We start from the raw sequence: 16,020 nt of genomic DNA, 5'->3' as shown, positions 1-16,020 counted from the left end.
ACATTATTTCTTGACATTTTGAGGTGTTTTTTTTACCAAACCCCATGCAGGCTTTCTTGTGTCTGGCCACTCTGCCATAAAGCCTGGACTTTTTTTGTAATCTTGGCCAGATCTGTGCTTTGCCACAATTCTGTCAGGTAGTTCCTTTGACCTCATGACTCTCATTTGCTCTGACATGCATTGTGAACTGTGAGGTCTTATATAGACAGCGGTGTGATTTTCTAATCAAGTCCAATCAGTATAATCCAACACAGCTGGACTCAAATGAAGGTGTAGAACCATCTCAAGGATGATCAGAAGAAATAGACAACACCTGAGTTAGGACCCTGTAGGACCATGTGATATTTCAGTTTTATTAAAAACTGCTAAAAAAATGTCAACAATTCTGTGTTTGTATGTCAGCATGGAGTGCTGTGTACATTAATGAGGGAAAAAATGAACAAATTTATTTAGCAAATGACAAAGAGCGAAAAATTGAATGGGGTCTGAATACTTTTTGTACCCACTGTATGTAGAAGTATATTGAACAGATAATGAATAAATACATTAGGTCACACTTTATTTTGATGATCCGTTTGTTGAATTTAAGTTACATTACATCTACAAGCCAACAATTCTCATTAGATTATAAGTAGATTGTTAGGGTTGGGGTTAGGGTTAGTGTAAATTGACATATTCTTGCAAAGTTTTTTATAGTCAGTTTATTGTTTGCTGAAGGAGCAGTCTCAACAGATATTAAGCAGTCTACTAATCCTCAAATGGACCATCAAAATAAAGTGTTATCATACATTTAGCTAATTTACAAAACAAAAATCCAATATGTGCTGCTCAAAATACTGAGTGCCAGCACCATCTGATCTGCCATTTAATACAGCAATTTGGGTCATTTACAAAAATCTGTGTTAATGCTGTAAACAAAACTCTTCAAAAACACAAATGAACTCAGTTTTTGCTGTGTATACCTCTGCTACAGTCGCTAACATCAGCTCATTGTTTGCCAGTCAAGAGTGACATCTGCTGAACTGGTCTATCCATTTCCATTGATTCATTCATGTCATTGACAGGAAGTCAAAATCACAGAGCTGTCGTGTAAAAGCTCCATGTTAATTCTGCGGTGGTGACACATTTCTGAAATGACTGCTTCATGAATGACCTTTTGTGCAACATAAACCCCCAGTAAATGACTCGCCCGAGGACAAGAATGGAGTTATATCTTATCACTGTGGAATATCTCGCCAACCTACTAAATAGACTTTCAGAATCAGTTAAACATAATTGTTCAGTGTTCTTCTTTTTGCACATCGTCCGACTTCAAAATGCCAAGCAGGAAAAAAAGATTAGCTTCCTTTTACAAGGAACCTGTTGTAATGAATTAGAGACTCTGATAAGGAGACAGACCACTGAATGACCAGCGAGTCTCTGACGCCTTTTCACACTTCATGAGTCTCGTCGGGACAGCTAATGCCGATGAAATCATCTGTGTGGGCACACTCCAGTTCTTTCCGAGAAAAAAAATACGGCTTTATTTTGATTGTCTGGGATTCAAAATTGGATAGGGTTGGACAACTTTTGCAAATGTCAACATATTCCAAAGGTCTCAAGCCACTGTTGAGAGAACAGAATAATGAATGAGAGGGAAACCAACAATCCATTTACTGTGCTAAAAAAAACCAAAACCCTCACTGGGCACCAAAATGCTGCAAATGGAACAGAATCGCCTCCTAACCTTCGCAGCTTTCTATTCAGATGCAAAGAAAAAGGCGAACAGTGTGACGCCTATATCCATTAGTTGAGTCTGAATTTGCTTGAATTAATAAAACATGCTGCACTACAAAAAGCTGTGTACCCTCTGTGAACCGTGAAAAAGCTTGTGATCTCCCAGCTGGGGCTTTTTTTGATGAATGTCCACCGTTGTATGAACATTTCAGGAATGGTTTGTTGAACTTTCGAGAAAATTAAGCCATTCAGAACAAACGCGGATCGGTGTCTCAATCGCTAGACATTCATGGCCCAATTGTGTGGCACTAGGCTCAGTGTTTATGTCAGCGGAGTCTGGGTAGTTGTGCAAATGAGCTTTCCATCAGCTCTACGGGACAGGAGCAGTCAGTCACTCTGGTTTACAATCTCCCTCCTGGGCGCTCATGGCTTTCACAGTGCTAACAGATTTGGACAGCTCTCTGCTGATGGTTTCCATGTGCTTCATGCTTCAACTTGAGAAACGGTTCCAAGCAAAACAGCTCACTAATTAGTTTTTCATTGTGCAGCCTCTGCATAAACATGTACATATGCAACGGAAATAATGCTATGTAAGGCTATCTCACCAGCTGATGGAACACAGAGGTTAAATATACTGAAGTTTCAAGGCTAAAAATACTACTACTATATTTGACACCCAGCCCAATATGTGATATCGATGGTGCTCTGTTTGTTGTTAGGATGACAGAAGTTTTTGAAATGTTTAGACTGGCTTTCCTCACTGGTCTAATAGTGCTTGTCAATGTCATCATGACTGAGACGACCAATCAAATCAGAGCTTTACTGCAGACAGACACCAAACATATTCATGTGAGACATTTCAGTTAACATAAAATACATATTTTCATAAATTTCTCAGAGAATATAGACAAAATATTTCAGTGCATTTAAAGAAAAATGTAGCTTTAAAGAAAAATAGCTTTATACATTAAAACAAAAGTTTTTATCACCTAAAATCTTCAGGAAGAGAGAAATAATGCATTTTAAATATTAAAACAACACAATCTCAACAAATTTTAACTACAATTCCCTCTTTTTACGTCTCTCTTAATTTTTCCTGTTTACTAAATTTGTTTTCAATATTTTTTTTACCCAACAAAATACTTTGAGTGCAATCATTTTTGGAGTTTTATATGCATATGCACAAATATATTATTCGGAAGCATAGAAAATATTAATTTAAAAGAGAGATCTGTGAGGGTGTGCTCATTTATGCTAAGCATCACATAGGCTTTAAATGTAAAAAAAAAAAAAAAAGGGTGCACGATTGAAAACAAAATCTAAATAAATACATTTGCTATGCATATATACAACCTCCAACTTTTTTTTCAAATGCTTTTCCTTGTATTACTTCTTGTCAACACCACTGTCGACACTAAATAGCAATCAAGATGTTTTTAACATTTCAAAATACATACGCATGTTAGCAGACAGATTAAATTTTGACCAACAAATACTTATATTTTGGTGCATTTAAAGAAAACCATTTTATTAAAAAATGTTATTTATTAAAATAAAAGTTTGATTATCAACATATTTAGCAATAGAAAGATAAGTTATTTAAATAAATATCAGGCCATAAAATTTCAAGATTCAGATTTATAAAAATCTCGACAGCGTTGATGGTGTTGACATTTTATTCATTTCTATCTCAAAACATATGGAGTTTATGTAGTAGCCATTTAGTTTTTCTGTGGATGCTAGATGCTAATGCGACCTGCTTCAGGGAGAAAAACATCCTCTACAAAAACTTCTAATGATTTTCTCAGAAATTGGATGATGGTGTTGACACATCATGGATTTGATATTGGATAATTTACCATCTGTATTTAAAATTCTAAAACTATCACAACAAGTCTGACATCTGTCTATTTGAGCAGGAAAATTTCTAAATTATAGATATAGCAAGACTTAACAGATGTACAATTCATGGCACCCACACAATTTTTACTCCTTCACAAAAACCCCTTGAGGACTCTATTTAGGACACTGCTAATAAAGGACAAAGTTCTGCATATTTTTTTTTCCGTTGTTGTTGTTGTTCAAGGAAACATGAGCACATGGATTTGTGTTAATGCACTGAAGTGTATCAAATGTGTGCAAATAAGAGCATGCTGCATGCAAGTTAATTACGCACTAAAAAGAGAGCACTCATTAGCATTATCTTGAAGTGTAAGCGTTGTATAGTCATTAGAGACAGACTTTGCAAATAGTCTGTTGTAAATACAAAAAGATCTGATCATTCTAATCGCACAAAGTAAAGTGTTATTTCAGTCACTCTCGGTAAGCTGGAAATGTGTCACTGCTTTCAAACTGTTTTTCAAAATCTAAATTGGGTCATTCTGGTCTGGGCTCTGTCCAAATAAAGACTTCTTTCTCTCTGTAGTCATAATTATCTTTCATTTGAGCGTTGCCCTCTGCTCAACATCTACATCAGGCCTGTTCCTCCAGGGATTCGCTCTCTGACCCCTCATGTTCTGTGAAGCCGTGGCTCTGCGAGTTGTGTGGCATTGCTCACAGTGGGCCATTCTGTGAGAGTATATCAGGGTAGTTTCGGACAGGCTCCTGTGGGGCTGTTGGCCTGAGCTGTCAGGACCCAGCTGGCTTTATGCTGCCAGCTGCATCCAGTGGTTATTCCTCACAGGCACAACCCCAGGTGTCCTTCCCTTCTGCCCTGTAATTCCCTTCTCTTTCATCCTCGCAGGATGTCCAACTTATATTATAGCCTCATTGGATAAAACAACATCCAGACGAGCAGTGGCAGATACGGCTTCAAAACAGACACACAGGCAGAGATTGTTTACAGATGCAATGTGTTTCTGGGGTCACAGTACAGTTTTAGCTCAAGCTGGCTGCAGAGCGAGAAAGAGAGCGTTTAAAACATCTTGCATCGTTCCAAATAGGGATTAATTGCTAATTAAAAAAATAAACCTATTTGTGTAAAAGGAGGTGAGAAAAGTACTAATTACATGCACAAATAATCACTGGCCCAGTAATAGAAACATAATTTGATATCACAGCAAGAGAGAAGTGGATTTTCATTGTCAAATAACCACATCACAAAACATGTTCTAATTAGCATGCTGTTTTTTTTAACTAGTTAGGAGGGTTTGGAAATATTATTATACAGTTGAAGTCAAAATTATTAGCCTAGTGTGAAATTTTCTTTTTCTAATTTTCTAAACTGCTGTTTAATGGAGAGATTAACATATTGTAATAATTTTGAACCAAATTTATAATAACTATATTTGTCTGAAATTTTAGGTAATTTGTAAGACGGTATTCATTTGCAAAAGTGTAATTTAAAGGCTAATCTAGGTTAGGCAAGTTAGGATAATTAAGCAAGTCACTGGAGTACAGTGGTTTGTTCTGTAGCTAATCAACAAATAATCATTTTTAGGGAGACTAAAAATATTGACCATAGAGTTTTTTTTTTACTTTCTTTTTTCTATTTTTATTATTCCGGCCAAACATAAAGAAACAAAACTTTCTCCAAAAGAAATTATAATAGCAAATATTGTGAAAACTATGAAAAAGAATAAAAATTTCAGAAGACTAATAATTTTAATAATATATTTTGAAAGTTTTGTCTTCAACTGTACACTACCTGGCATAAGCCTTGTTGTCTATGCAGGTTTTAGGAACAACAAATAATAACTTGACTCCTAGTTGATCATTTAGTATTAAAAGTGACTAACATGAAAGTCAAAGGCCTCTAGATTACGCTTATTTTACCAAAAAAGAAATTTTGATTGTGGCTTAATTTTTAATTATTTAATTAGGACAGTAAGGTCTGATTTTGCTAATACAAAAGTCTTGTCACTCAACATAAATAATGTAGAGTATAAAATATAAAGTCATGGTGCAGTGGAAAAAGAATTAATGTTGTTTATGATTCGCATGAGCATCCATACATCTTTGCAATGACTCAAATAACCTAATTGATGAAGTCATCTGGAATAGCAAAGAAAATGTTCTAGCAGGACTTCCAGAGTTCAACAAGATTATTTGATTCATTGTCAATGCCTCTTACTCCATCTTGCCCCAGTCATGCTCAATAATGTTAATGTCTGGTGACTGGGCTGGCCAATCCAGGAACTTTGATATGGAAGCTAAAGTATGAGAAGGAGTGCTATCCAGCTGTATAATGTGCCCTCTTCTGTGATTTTTAATGTAATGGGCAGCACAAATGTCTTGATACCTCAGGCTGTTGATGTTGCATACACTTCACAAAATCACTCGCATGTCCCTATACTGTGTTACCCCAAACCATTATTTTTCTGATTTTGACTGATTTCTCTGAGAATCTTGGGTTCATGTGAGTTCCAATAGGTCCTCTGCAGTATTTGTGATGATTGAGATGTTCAACAGATGATTCGTCAGAAAAAAATATGTTTTTAGCACATTACTAATGTAATGTGAAGTAATGTGTAAATGCTAATGCCCTCAATATTAAGCATGTTGCAACAAACTTGGTAATATGTCATGAGTTTAGGATGTCAAATATGCTATAGACTGTTAAAATGTTCTGAGTGTTTTAGCATGTTGCAATTTGGTTAATGTAAAAAAAATACACATTGATTACTACATATATACTATTAAGGTGTTCTGTGGCTTGGGCATGTTACAATGCTATTACTTTGCAGTTTAGCAGGTTTCTTTTTGTTTACGACATACTATAGGTCTCAAACTGTAGGGCAGCAGCTCTGCACAGTGTTGCTTCAACCCTAATCAACCACAGCTGATCCAACTAATCAAGGAGTTCAAGACTACTAGACTATTAGCAGGTGTGAGTTGGAGGTGGTTGGAGCTAAACTATGCAGAGCTGTGGCCCTCCAGGAATTGAGTTTGAGACCATTGGTTTACGACAATATTCTTGAGTATTTGCTAAAGTGCTAAGTCTTTTTAAAACATAACGAAATGACTGACAAGATGTTCTGAGTGCTTTAGCATGTTATGGTTTTGACTATATTGTTCTGTGAGTTTTAAAAGGTTACAATATAATTGCTAAGGTGTTTAGAGTGCTTGTGTAATTGCTAAAGTGGTCATTGGTTTATTAGGTTACTGTGAAGACTGTAAAAGTGCTGAGTGCTTTAGCATGCTATTATAAAGTTACCAAGCTGTCCAGGGAGTTTTATCAGGTTTGGGTGTCCAATATCTTCTGAGCATCTTTACAACCATTGTTACAATACTGCTGTTAAAATTGTGGTTCTTGTAGCAAAATCATTGATAACTTGTGGTTTACCAGTGTTAAACAATTGATTTTTACCAGTTGGTTTCTGAATTTGGTTTCAAAATTTAATTCTGGTTAAAGTCATAGTTGACTTTTGGAAAAGTTCTTTTGCACAGATGGATTTTTTGCAAGCAAGCCTATAAAAAAATTTCAGTGTTCTAAAAATGTAATGTTTTTTTTTTTTTTTCTGGATTTTATTCAAACGTTAGTATTGCATTTCATTTTACTTGGCTTTCTATGGTATCTTAAAAAAGACTCTGCTAAGCATAAATACTATGTGGTTCAGTGTGTTTTAGCAGAAGATTAATCAATGGTGTTCTGGGCTCAATACGAAATCACATGCTTTATATGTAATATGTGAAAAACAGTTGATGAGCAGTGCAAAAAGTACCTAGTTGACCTTTTTCTTCTGGTGTAATACTGTAATGTGTATTTGATGAACTCTTTACTATCCTATAAGGCCACTGGAGAGGATTTACGAAATGAAGCGACACTGACGTTGGTGGACCAAGTGATGACAACATTCTGGATGTAATACAGTACATCCAGATTTCATTCAAACCACCCACACATAATCCATAGAACATTTTGAAAAGTCGCAAAGCAAATTACAATTTAATTGTAGTATCTATTTGGCAGGCAATGGATTCACTGATATCCTTAGCTTATTTACTATGCAGTTGCTAAGGTGTTCAAAGTATTTTAAGCACATATGATTACATAACAGTTGCAATCAGATGTGACACATAACAAGTCTGATATTCTAGTGTGAATTAATTTTCAGTCATCTTTCGTTCTTATTTTACTCATTATTTTCATAATGTGCGAGCTTTCTGATTATTGTACCTTTACAAATGAAGTGGCTCATATGCTACTTCATTCAACAATCTGGCATTTCTTATTTTAAATAATCACCAAATCAAATAATACACTGGTTTGTGGCTCAACAAATCAACATCAGTTTTCACTGCACTTTGTTAATCTTTCAGTTACTTACCTGTAAAAGCTAATGAATCAGAAGGTTCACACATTCACAAAAACAATTTCCATTTTTAATTTTGTAACAATCATTCATTTACGGCTATTTATGTTAATGACTACTGGCCTATTACCTGCCTATTATTAAGATATTAACTGTTTATTAGTAGAAGTATGATGTTATTCTACATCCCCCTATTTCTTCCCAAAACTTAAACCTAACTTCTACCTCATAAAGCAGCTAATTGGTAGATTATTGTGCGAATGGTCTTAGTTAAACCTTATTTACTGTTGAGGATTTAATCCTCTGGATTGATTTTGAGTCTTAATTTGGCCATGACTGTTTCTGTGTTTCAGCTAGCGGAATGATTTTTGGTTCCAAATCCTATTTTTACACATATTTTGGGAAAATGCTTTAATTGAATTTTTTTTTAACCCAACAACACACTCTGGGCAAATTTACTGCTCTTTTGTTATATTCAAGATGAAAACATCCACTAAATTTAGTTGTTGTACAAATGCATCAGATTAATATTTTTTTCAAAAATGTTTGTATTAATATGTTAATCAACCTCAGCCCTAATCGAAACTGCTTAATTAAAACTACTAGAAAACTACAGGATTTTAACTCTTTAATTGCCAAATTCATATTTGATGTCACCAATTTGGTGGGGGAAAAACACACAAAATTACATATTTTCAATATAAGCAAGTGTGGACTGGATTTTTTTTTCTTTTTTTTTTTGCCTTTTATCAGATGTCTTGGACATGTGAAACAACTTTGCCTTTAATGCATTGTTTAGAATTAATTTTCATTTTTTCTGCCTAATTTACTGTTGGTGGCTGTTTTTGGCCTATTGACTTCCATTATAACCATCTTTTTCTTATTACAAAACCACAACACCATATAATCATGCGTTTTTGATTGTTGGTGGTTTTTCCTGTTGGAAAGAGGTAAAATTTTTATTTTCATGGTTGATAATCAGTTGGAACCATTTCTCCTTTAGATAGGACTGTGCCAAAAATAATAATAAAAATAAAAAAATGTAAAAAAAAAAAAGCTAATAGCAAATAAAAAAAAAATTTAATTAACAGCAAATTAAAGTGTGTGTATGTGTATCTGTGAATGTGTGGGAGTGACCAGTACGCATTTACTTTGATGTGTCTGGGAAAATTAAAACATACATCTCAGTTCTCTGGACTACATGGAATAAATAAAAACAAAGAATGTGTATTTATGCACCATCAAATGTGGTTATAATGGAAGTCAATGAGGCAAAAACAGCCACCAACAGTAAATTAGGGAGAAAAAAATGTAAATCTAAAGGCCCATTCACACCAGGACATTTTTTAAGTGAATGCTACGAGGCGATATGACACAGTTCTTTTCCGGGCTTACTGGCTGACCACTTACCCTCATGTGAAGGCCTTTTCCGATGCAACAAGTATGTCCAGTTAGCTTGTCGTGTACATCGGCGGACTTGCGACACAGAGAGGAGTTGACCACAACAACGACTACCGGGTTCGAGTTTGGGGAAGAGCGGTTCCAGAAATCAGGTAAGACAAAAACAGAATCCAAAATATAAAATGAAGTTCATAACAGGGTGAGAATGTGGTAAATTCTGAAAATGTGGTAAATATCAGACGAGGGCTTTTCTTTTTCTGGACAGCTTTTGTAAATCGTTGGTTGGGTTTAGGGAAGTAAGTGGGTGGGCGGGTCAATCTGTAAAATTGGTTGGGTTTAGGGAAGGAGGAGGGTGGGTCAGTCGATTGACTGGTCGCCCAGTCAATCATTCTGTCAGTCAGATGGACGGTCAGTCAGACAGACGGTCGGTTGACAGTGGCCTCTGGCGAATGGCACTCGCGAGAGACATTTGACATGCGAAAAAGCCCACACAACGGCCTCTCGTGGATTCTCGAAAACAAAAACTGCAAAAATACGTACCTCCCGGGACGTATTTTGCGGTCTCCAGAAACGTCTATGGAACTACGTTTCAGAATGAGCCTGGGTTGGCAAAATTACTCATTGACGTTCGATAGCGCTACACAACTTTAAGCTTCTGAAACAAACTTGCAACATAGAAGAGAACAGAAGGTTGACATGCTTGTTGTTAAAGTTACTGGTGATTCAAACAAGAATGGATGGTTCAAGTAGCAGCTCCATCTCTAGCGATGAATAACTGATTATTGTTCAGCAGTGCAAAAAGCAGCTCCTCGTTCATATCGCCTCTGGGCATGTTATTCAATGTGCACTTGCATTGACAGTTTTGCGCTTGAGTGCCTCCAAGTGCCGTTTACTGTAACTTCAGCAACTTTGTGCACGTTAACAAAAGTGCCAATCTGATTGGTGGAGAAGGTTTTGACGCGGTGCGATAAAACAAAAAATGAGCATGAGGCGTTTCTTTATAAATGAGGCTTTTACGCCTAGCCCATTGGCGCTCTTTATTTAGTCACAAGGTATTTGTCAACCAAAAAACATGAGCAAAATGTGACCTGGTGTGAATGGGCCTCAACGCCTCTTGACTAAATAAAGGGCGCCAATGTGATCGTGCACACCAACGCACAAAACGCCAGGCTTAAAAAAGCATACACCTCATGCTAGTTTTTTGCATTGACTATAAACACAAACGAAATAGGTCTTGTAAAACGCCTTAACAATGCATCAAAGTCAATCGTTCACTAATCATTCACTTTCAAGACTATGATTAATGGTAAAAATAAATCCAGTCCAGTTACTTTTATATTGAAAATATATCATTTCGGGTGTTTTTTTTTTTTTTTTTTACCAAATCAGTTACATCATTTATGAATTTGCCAATTAAAGAGCTAAAATCCTCTAATTTTCTAAGCAATTTAGTAGTTTTGATCAGGACTGAGGTTAATTGACAGATTTCATTTATTTGTTTTCTTTTCGGCTTAGTCCCTTTATTAATCCGGGGTCGCCACAGTGGAATGAACCACCAACTTATCCAGCACATGTTTTACGCAGCAGATGCCCTTCCAGCTGCAACCCATCTCTGGGAAACATCCATGCACACTCATTCACTATGGACAATTTAGCCTACCCAATTCACCTGAACTGCATGTCTTTGGACTGTGGGGGAAACAGGAGCACCTGAAGGAAACCCACGTGAACACGGGGAGAACTTGCAAACTCCACACAGAAACGCCAACTGACCCAGCCGAGGCTCAAACCAGTGACCTTCTTGCTGTGAGGCAACAGCACTACCAACTGCACCATCACGTCGCTTGAATAACAGATTTATGCCAAAAAAATTGAAAAAAATAGTCATCTGATGCATTTTTTACAGCAGTTTAATTCAGTGGATGTTTTCATTCTTAACACAACAAAAGTACATTTGTACAGTGCACAAGGGTTAATGGTTTGTTAGCAGGATGAATTGTGGCTTAAAATAAAGTGTTACTCAATTTACACTTCAAATGCCTTACACTAGTGTGAGCACTAATAGAGGTGTTTTCCTTACATGAAGTAGGATCAAAACATCAATAGTTTATTTGCGATCTTCCAAATCCAGAAGACTCTTGATCTGTCATTATACTTCGTTTTGCTTGAAGAAAATTCCCGTTCATGCTTTATTTAGTGTCTGCTCCGCCGAATGTTTAATTATTTTGGCAGATGTGTCTGATGAGGAAGACACGTAGAAATTGTCAATAACATCATCCGTGAAGAGAAGAGAGCAAGAGTGAGAGCCGCACCATGAATTTCATAAACAGAGGATGAGAGTATTAAAAACTGGAGGATTATGACAAGAGGTATAAAATGGGATTGCCAGGATTTTCATACTTTCTGCAACATGGCAGCTCGTCCTCACTCGACATCAAAAAGAGAATTGGGGGGCAAAATTCATCAGCTTGGCAACTAGGATGGCGGCGCTTACTCACAACAGATCTGCCATCAGTTGAGATTAGCAATGCGCCCGAGATTCCTGCAAAACTGATACAATTGCGATGACAAACAGCAGGTGTTTTGCCAGCAGAAAATCAGAAACGATTGGATGATGGCAGAGTCAATACTACCTGATTTCACTTAATCACGTGCCAGCCTTTACCTGCATTCTCTCATGGCCATTCTTGGCCCATTTGCCTTTCAAAATGTGCTGTATTTCCAAGCGCAATAGAATATTCAACATGAAACTTGATTTGGTTTATCAAGAACTGATTGGACGGTGAGCAGTGGGCGTCAGATATCAGAATGGAGCCAGACGCTGATATGTATGTGAGTTTGATTTTAATCCCACATCATCAGTTTAGTGCAGGGACTGCAAGCTAAATACACGTGCGCGTTAAACCCTTCGCTGACTGCAGACTGCAGCATCCAAGACATTTGGGACAGAATTCAAAGACTATAAAATATAGCCAACTACAGCCTGATGTAAGTCAAGTGACAGAGATCTCACTGGCCACAGCTTTCATCGCTCCAGTCATTTAGGATGGATTTCGGAAGACTATACATCAGCACAGGACAGCCAACTGCAACCTATAGCAGCCAGACTGTGAAGGACACACCGCTGAACAAAACACAACACTGCAGTGAGTTTGGGATGGATTTACATTACAGCAATGTACTGAAATGACTAAAGCTTGTCACACTTTACAATCAATTCCCATTAGTTAATGAAGTTACTAAAGCGAACTAAAGTTAAACAATACATGTAATAATCATTGCTCACCATTTATTGATTCATTATTAAAATCTAAATTTGTGAAATAGATTTAAGAAGATCGAACAATGAAAAACTTAATTTATTATTAGCTAACATGAACAAAGATTAATAAACATTGTAATGCATGTGTTGCTCATTGTTTGTTTGTGTAAATACAGTACATTAACTAATGGAATCTTATTATAGAGTTTTACCAAAAGGCTTTTTCTTTTTTTTGCAAAGTTTGGATTGTGACATTATTAAAACAATCCCCATTCACACACAAATCCAAAAATGGCCAAACTGACTACTGTATTTTGCATGCCAGAATAATACTCATCGGGCACTTTATTAGGGACACCTGTCCAACTGTTTGTTAAGGCAAATTTCTAATCTGAAAATCACACGGCAGCAACTCAATGCATTTAGGCATGTAGACATGGTCAAGACAATCTGCTGCAGTTCAAATCAAGCATCAGAATGGGGAAGAAAGGTGATTTATATGACTTTGAACGTAGCATGGTTATTGGTGCCAGACGGGCTGGTCTGAGTATTTTAGAAACTGCTGATCTACTGGTATTTTCATTCACATCTATCTCTAGGGTTAACAAAGAATGGTCTGAAAGAGATAAAAATATCTAGTGAGGGGCAGTTCTGAAGGCACAAATGCCTTGTTGATGTCAGTGGTCGTAGAAGAATGACCGGACTGGTTTGAGCTAATAGAAAGACAACAGTAACTCAAATAACCATATGTTACAACCGAGGAATGAGGAAGAGCATCTCTGAATGCACAACATGTCGAACCCTGAGGCAGATGTGCTACAGCAGGAGAAGACCACACTGAGTGCCATTCCTTTTAAACAAGAACAGGAAACTGAGGCTACAATTGGCACAGGCTCACCAAAATTGGACAATAGTAGATTGGAAAAACGTTGCCTGGTCTGATGGGTCTTGATTTCTGTTGCAACATTCATATAGTAAGGTGAGAATTTGATGTCAACAACATGAAAGCATGATTCCATCCTGCCTTGTATCAATGATTCAGGCTGCTGGTGGTGTAATGCTCGAGGGGATGTTTTCCTGGCACACTTTGAGCCCATTATTACCAATTCAGTATTGTGTCAATGCCACAGCCTATCTGATTATTGTTGCGGACCAAGCCCATCTATTTATGACCACAGTGTACCCATCTTCTGATGCCTACCTCCACCAGGATAGTGCATTATGTCATAAAGCGTGAATCATCTCAGGCTGGATTCTTGAACATGACAATGAGTTAACTGTACTCAAACGGCAGTCACCAGAACTCAATCCAATAGAGCACCATTAGGATGTTTTGGAACCGGAGAATCACATCATGGATGTGCAGCCGATAAATCTGCAGCAACTGCGTGATGCTGTCATGTCAATATGGACCAAAATCTCTAAGGAATATTTCCAGTACTTTTTGAATCTATGCCACGAATGATGAAGGCACTTCTGAAAGCAAAAGGGGTGGTTTTTTGTTTAGTTTTTTTTTTGTTTAATGTACCTGAAAGTACTTGGAAAAAATTATAATAATACTGTATTATGCATGTCAGGCCAGTAGGTGGCAATGTATTCTCTTATTGAGTTTTGAATGTCAAGTTACCATGCACAGTGTTGCCAACTTCGCAATTTTGTTGCAAGATTGAGCAACTTTTCATATTACACTTTTTTTTCAAAAAGTGCCTAGCAACAAATTTAGCCATTTTTAACATTTATTTGGCTGCTTTTAGCAATTTTTAAAAAGTGACTGAACAGAGCAGTGGCTGCAGGCTTCACCCAGTAGAGTAAATTGCTAGCTCAGACTGTTTTTCATAACTGTTAATTTATGGGTATTTGTTAACATGTTGGTATTTTAGGTAGCTCCAGTAATGCTATAATGGTTGTCACTTTTACAAATGTGTTAATTTCACAAGTTAAAAAGAGTAAGTACACAAGCTGTGATCGTTTACAAGAACTGTTCATTATCAGTGTTTTATTTAAAAAAAATAACATAAATATAATTCATAATAAAATAAAATTCTTATCAAAAAGTGTTTTTATTACTTTTACAAATAGTCAACTATATTTTTCATCCAAATCCAAATGGACATATTTTAAATAATGTTTTTGTGAAAAAAATATTTTGTGAGCTTTGACATTTGATTTGAAACCTTTTAGTCTTTCGGAACCAAAATCAGAACAGTTGTTTTTTAACAGATAATAAGAAATGTTTCATAACCAATAAACATATTAAAATGATTTCTGAAGGATCATGTACCACTGAAAGCTCTCTCTATTTTAGAGGTCACTGCTGCGGAATAAACCTACAACTAGTCCGGCATGTGTTTTACGCAGCGGATGCCCTTCCAGCCGCAACCCATTACTGGAAAAAACCCATACACTCTTTTACACACACACACACTACATCCATTTTGTTTACCATTTTAACCTATAGGCTGAATGTCTTTTAGACTGTGGTGGAAATCGGAGGTAACCCACTCTCTAAAACGGGGAGAACATGCAAACTCCACACAGAAATGCCAACTGGCCCAGCCAGGACTCGAACCAGTGACCTTCCTGCTGTGAGGCAAGAGTGCTAACCATTGAGCCACCATGACACCCTAAATTACATCCTAAAATTAAAAAAATATAGAAAATTCTAAAATAAAAAATTATTTTAAAACCAATATTATTTATGTCACAATATTTTACTTTTGCACATTTTGCTTGACCAAATAAACAACTTTGAGCTAAAACAAAAATATTGTATTTATAATGTTTGACCTGTTTTTAAGAACAGCGGTTTACTTCTGCCTTTCTCATTAAAGATTTAAGGCATTTTATGCAACGCTGCTCTGAGACATTATAGACTGTGGTAATTATTGTACAAATAAATTTAACCTGATTTTACAGGACATCACCTTTTGAGATTTTTTTTTTTTTTGTGAAATTTATATTGTATGCTATTTTACTGAATAGAACCGCTGTTATTATTGCCTCCACTTTTATTATATGAACATTAAGCACTAAAAAGCTACTTCAGCAACATAAAAAAATGATTAAGTCAATGGCTAAAGGGTTATTTGGCTATAAATTAATATTTTTAACACCGAAGCAACCTAGAAGTCGTCAGTTGAAAAGTACTTTCAGTTAGCGATCTAAAAATGTACATTTATATTATTAAGAGAAACGTTTCTCTCTTATTGTAATGAAAGGAAAACACTACGCAATGTATATTTCAAAATTAAATATGGTTGAATTTCAGTCACATTGAAGTAACAGGAAGCTTTTTCCTCTCAATCTGATGACACCATCGTCTCTAAAATGGAAAATTCATGTTCTTTTGAATGGCCATTTTATAATAAAACCCATAAGTGCACTGAC

General features: G+C 36.3%; 1 protein-coding gene across 2 annotated transcripts in view; it reads right to left on the bottom strand.

The window, feature by feature from the left end:
• Nucleotides 1–16,020, bottom strand: part of atp7a (ATPase copper transporting alpha) — an 813,718-nt gene that overhangs the window by 670,239 nt on the left and 127,459 nt on the right. The gene's annotated exons all lie outside the window — the stretch shown is intronic.

The sequence above is a fragment of the Danio rerio genome, chromosome 14 (genome assembly GCF_052040795.2).
Source record: "Danio rerio strain M-AB ecotype USA chromosome 14, GRCz13ab, whole genome shotgun sequence".
NCBI lineage: Eukaryota > Metazoa > Chordata > Actinopteri > Cypriniformes > Danionidae > Danio > Danio rerio.
Note: the sequence above shows the minus strand (reverse complement) of the source record. Positions and strands in the feature narration are given on the sequence as shown.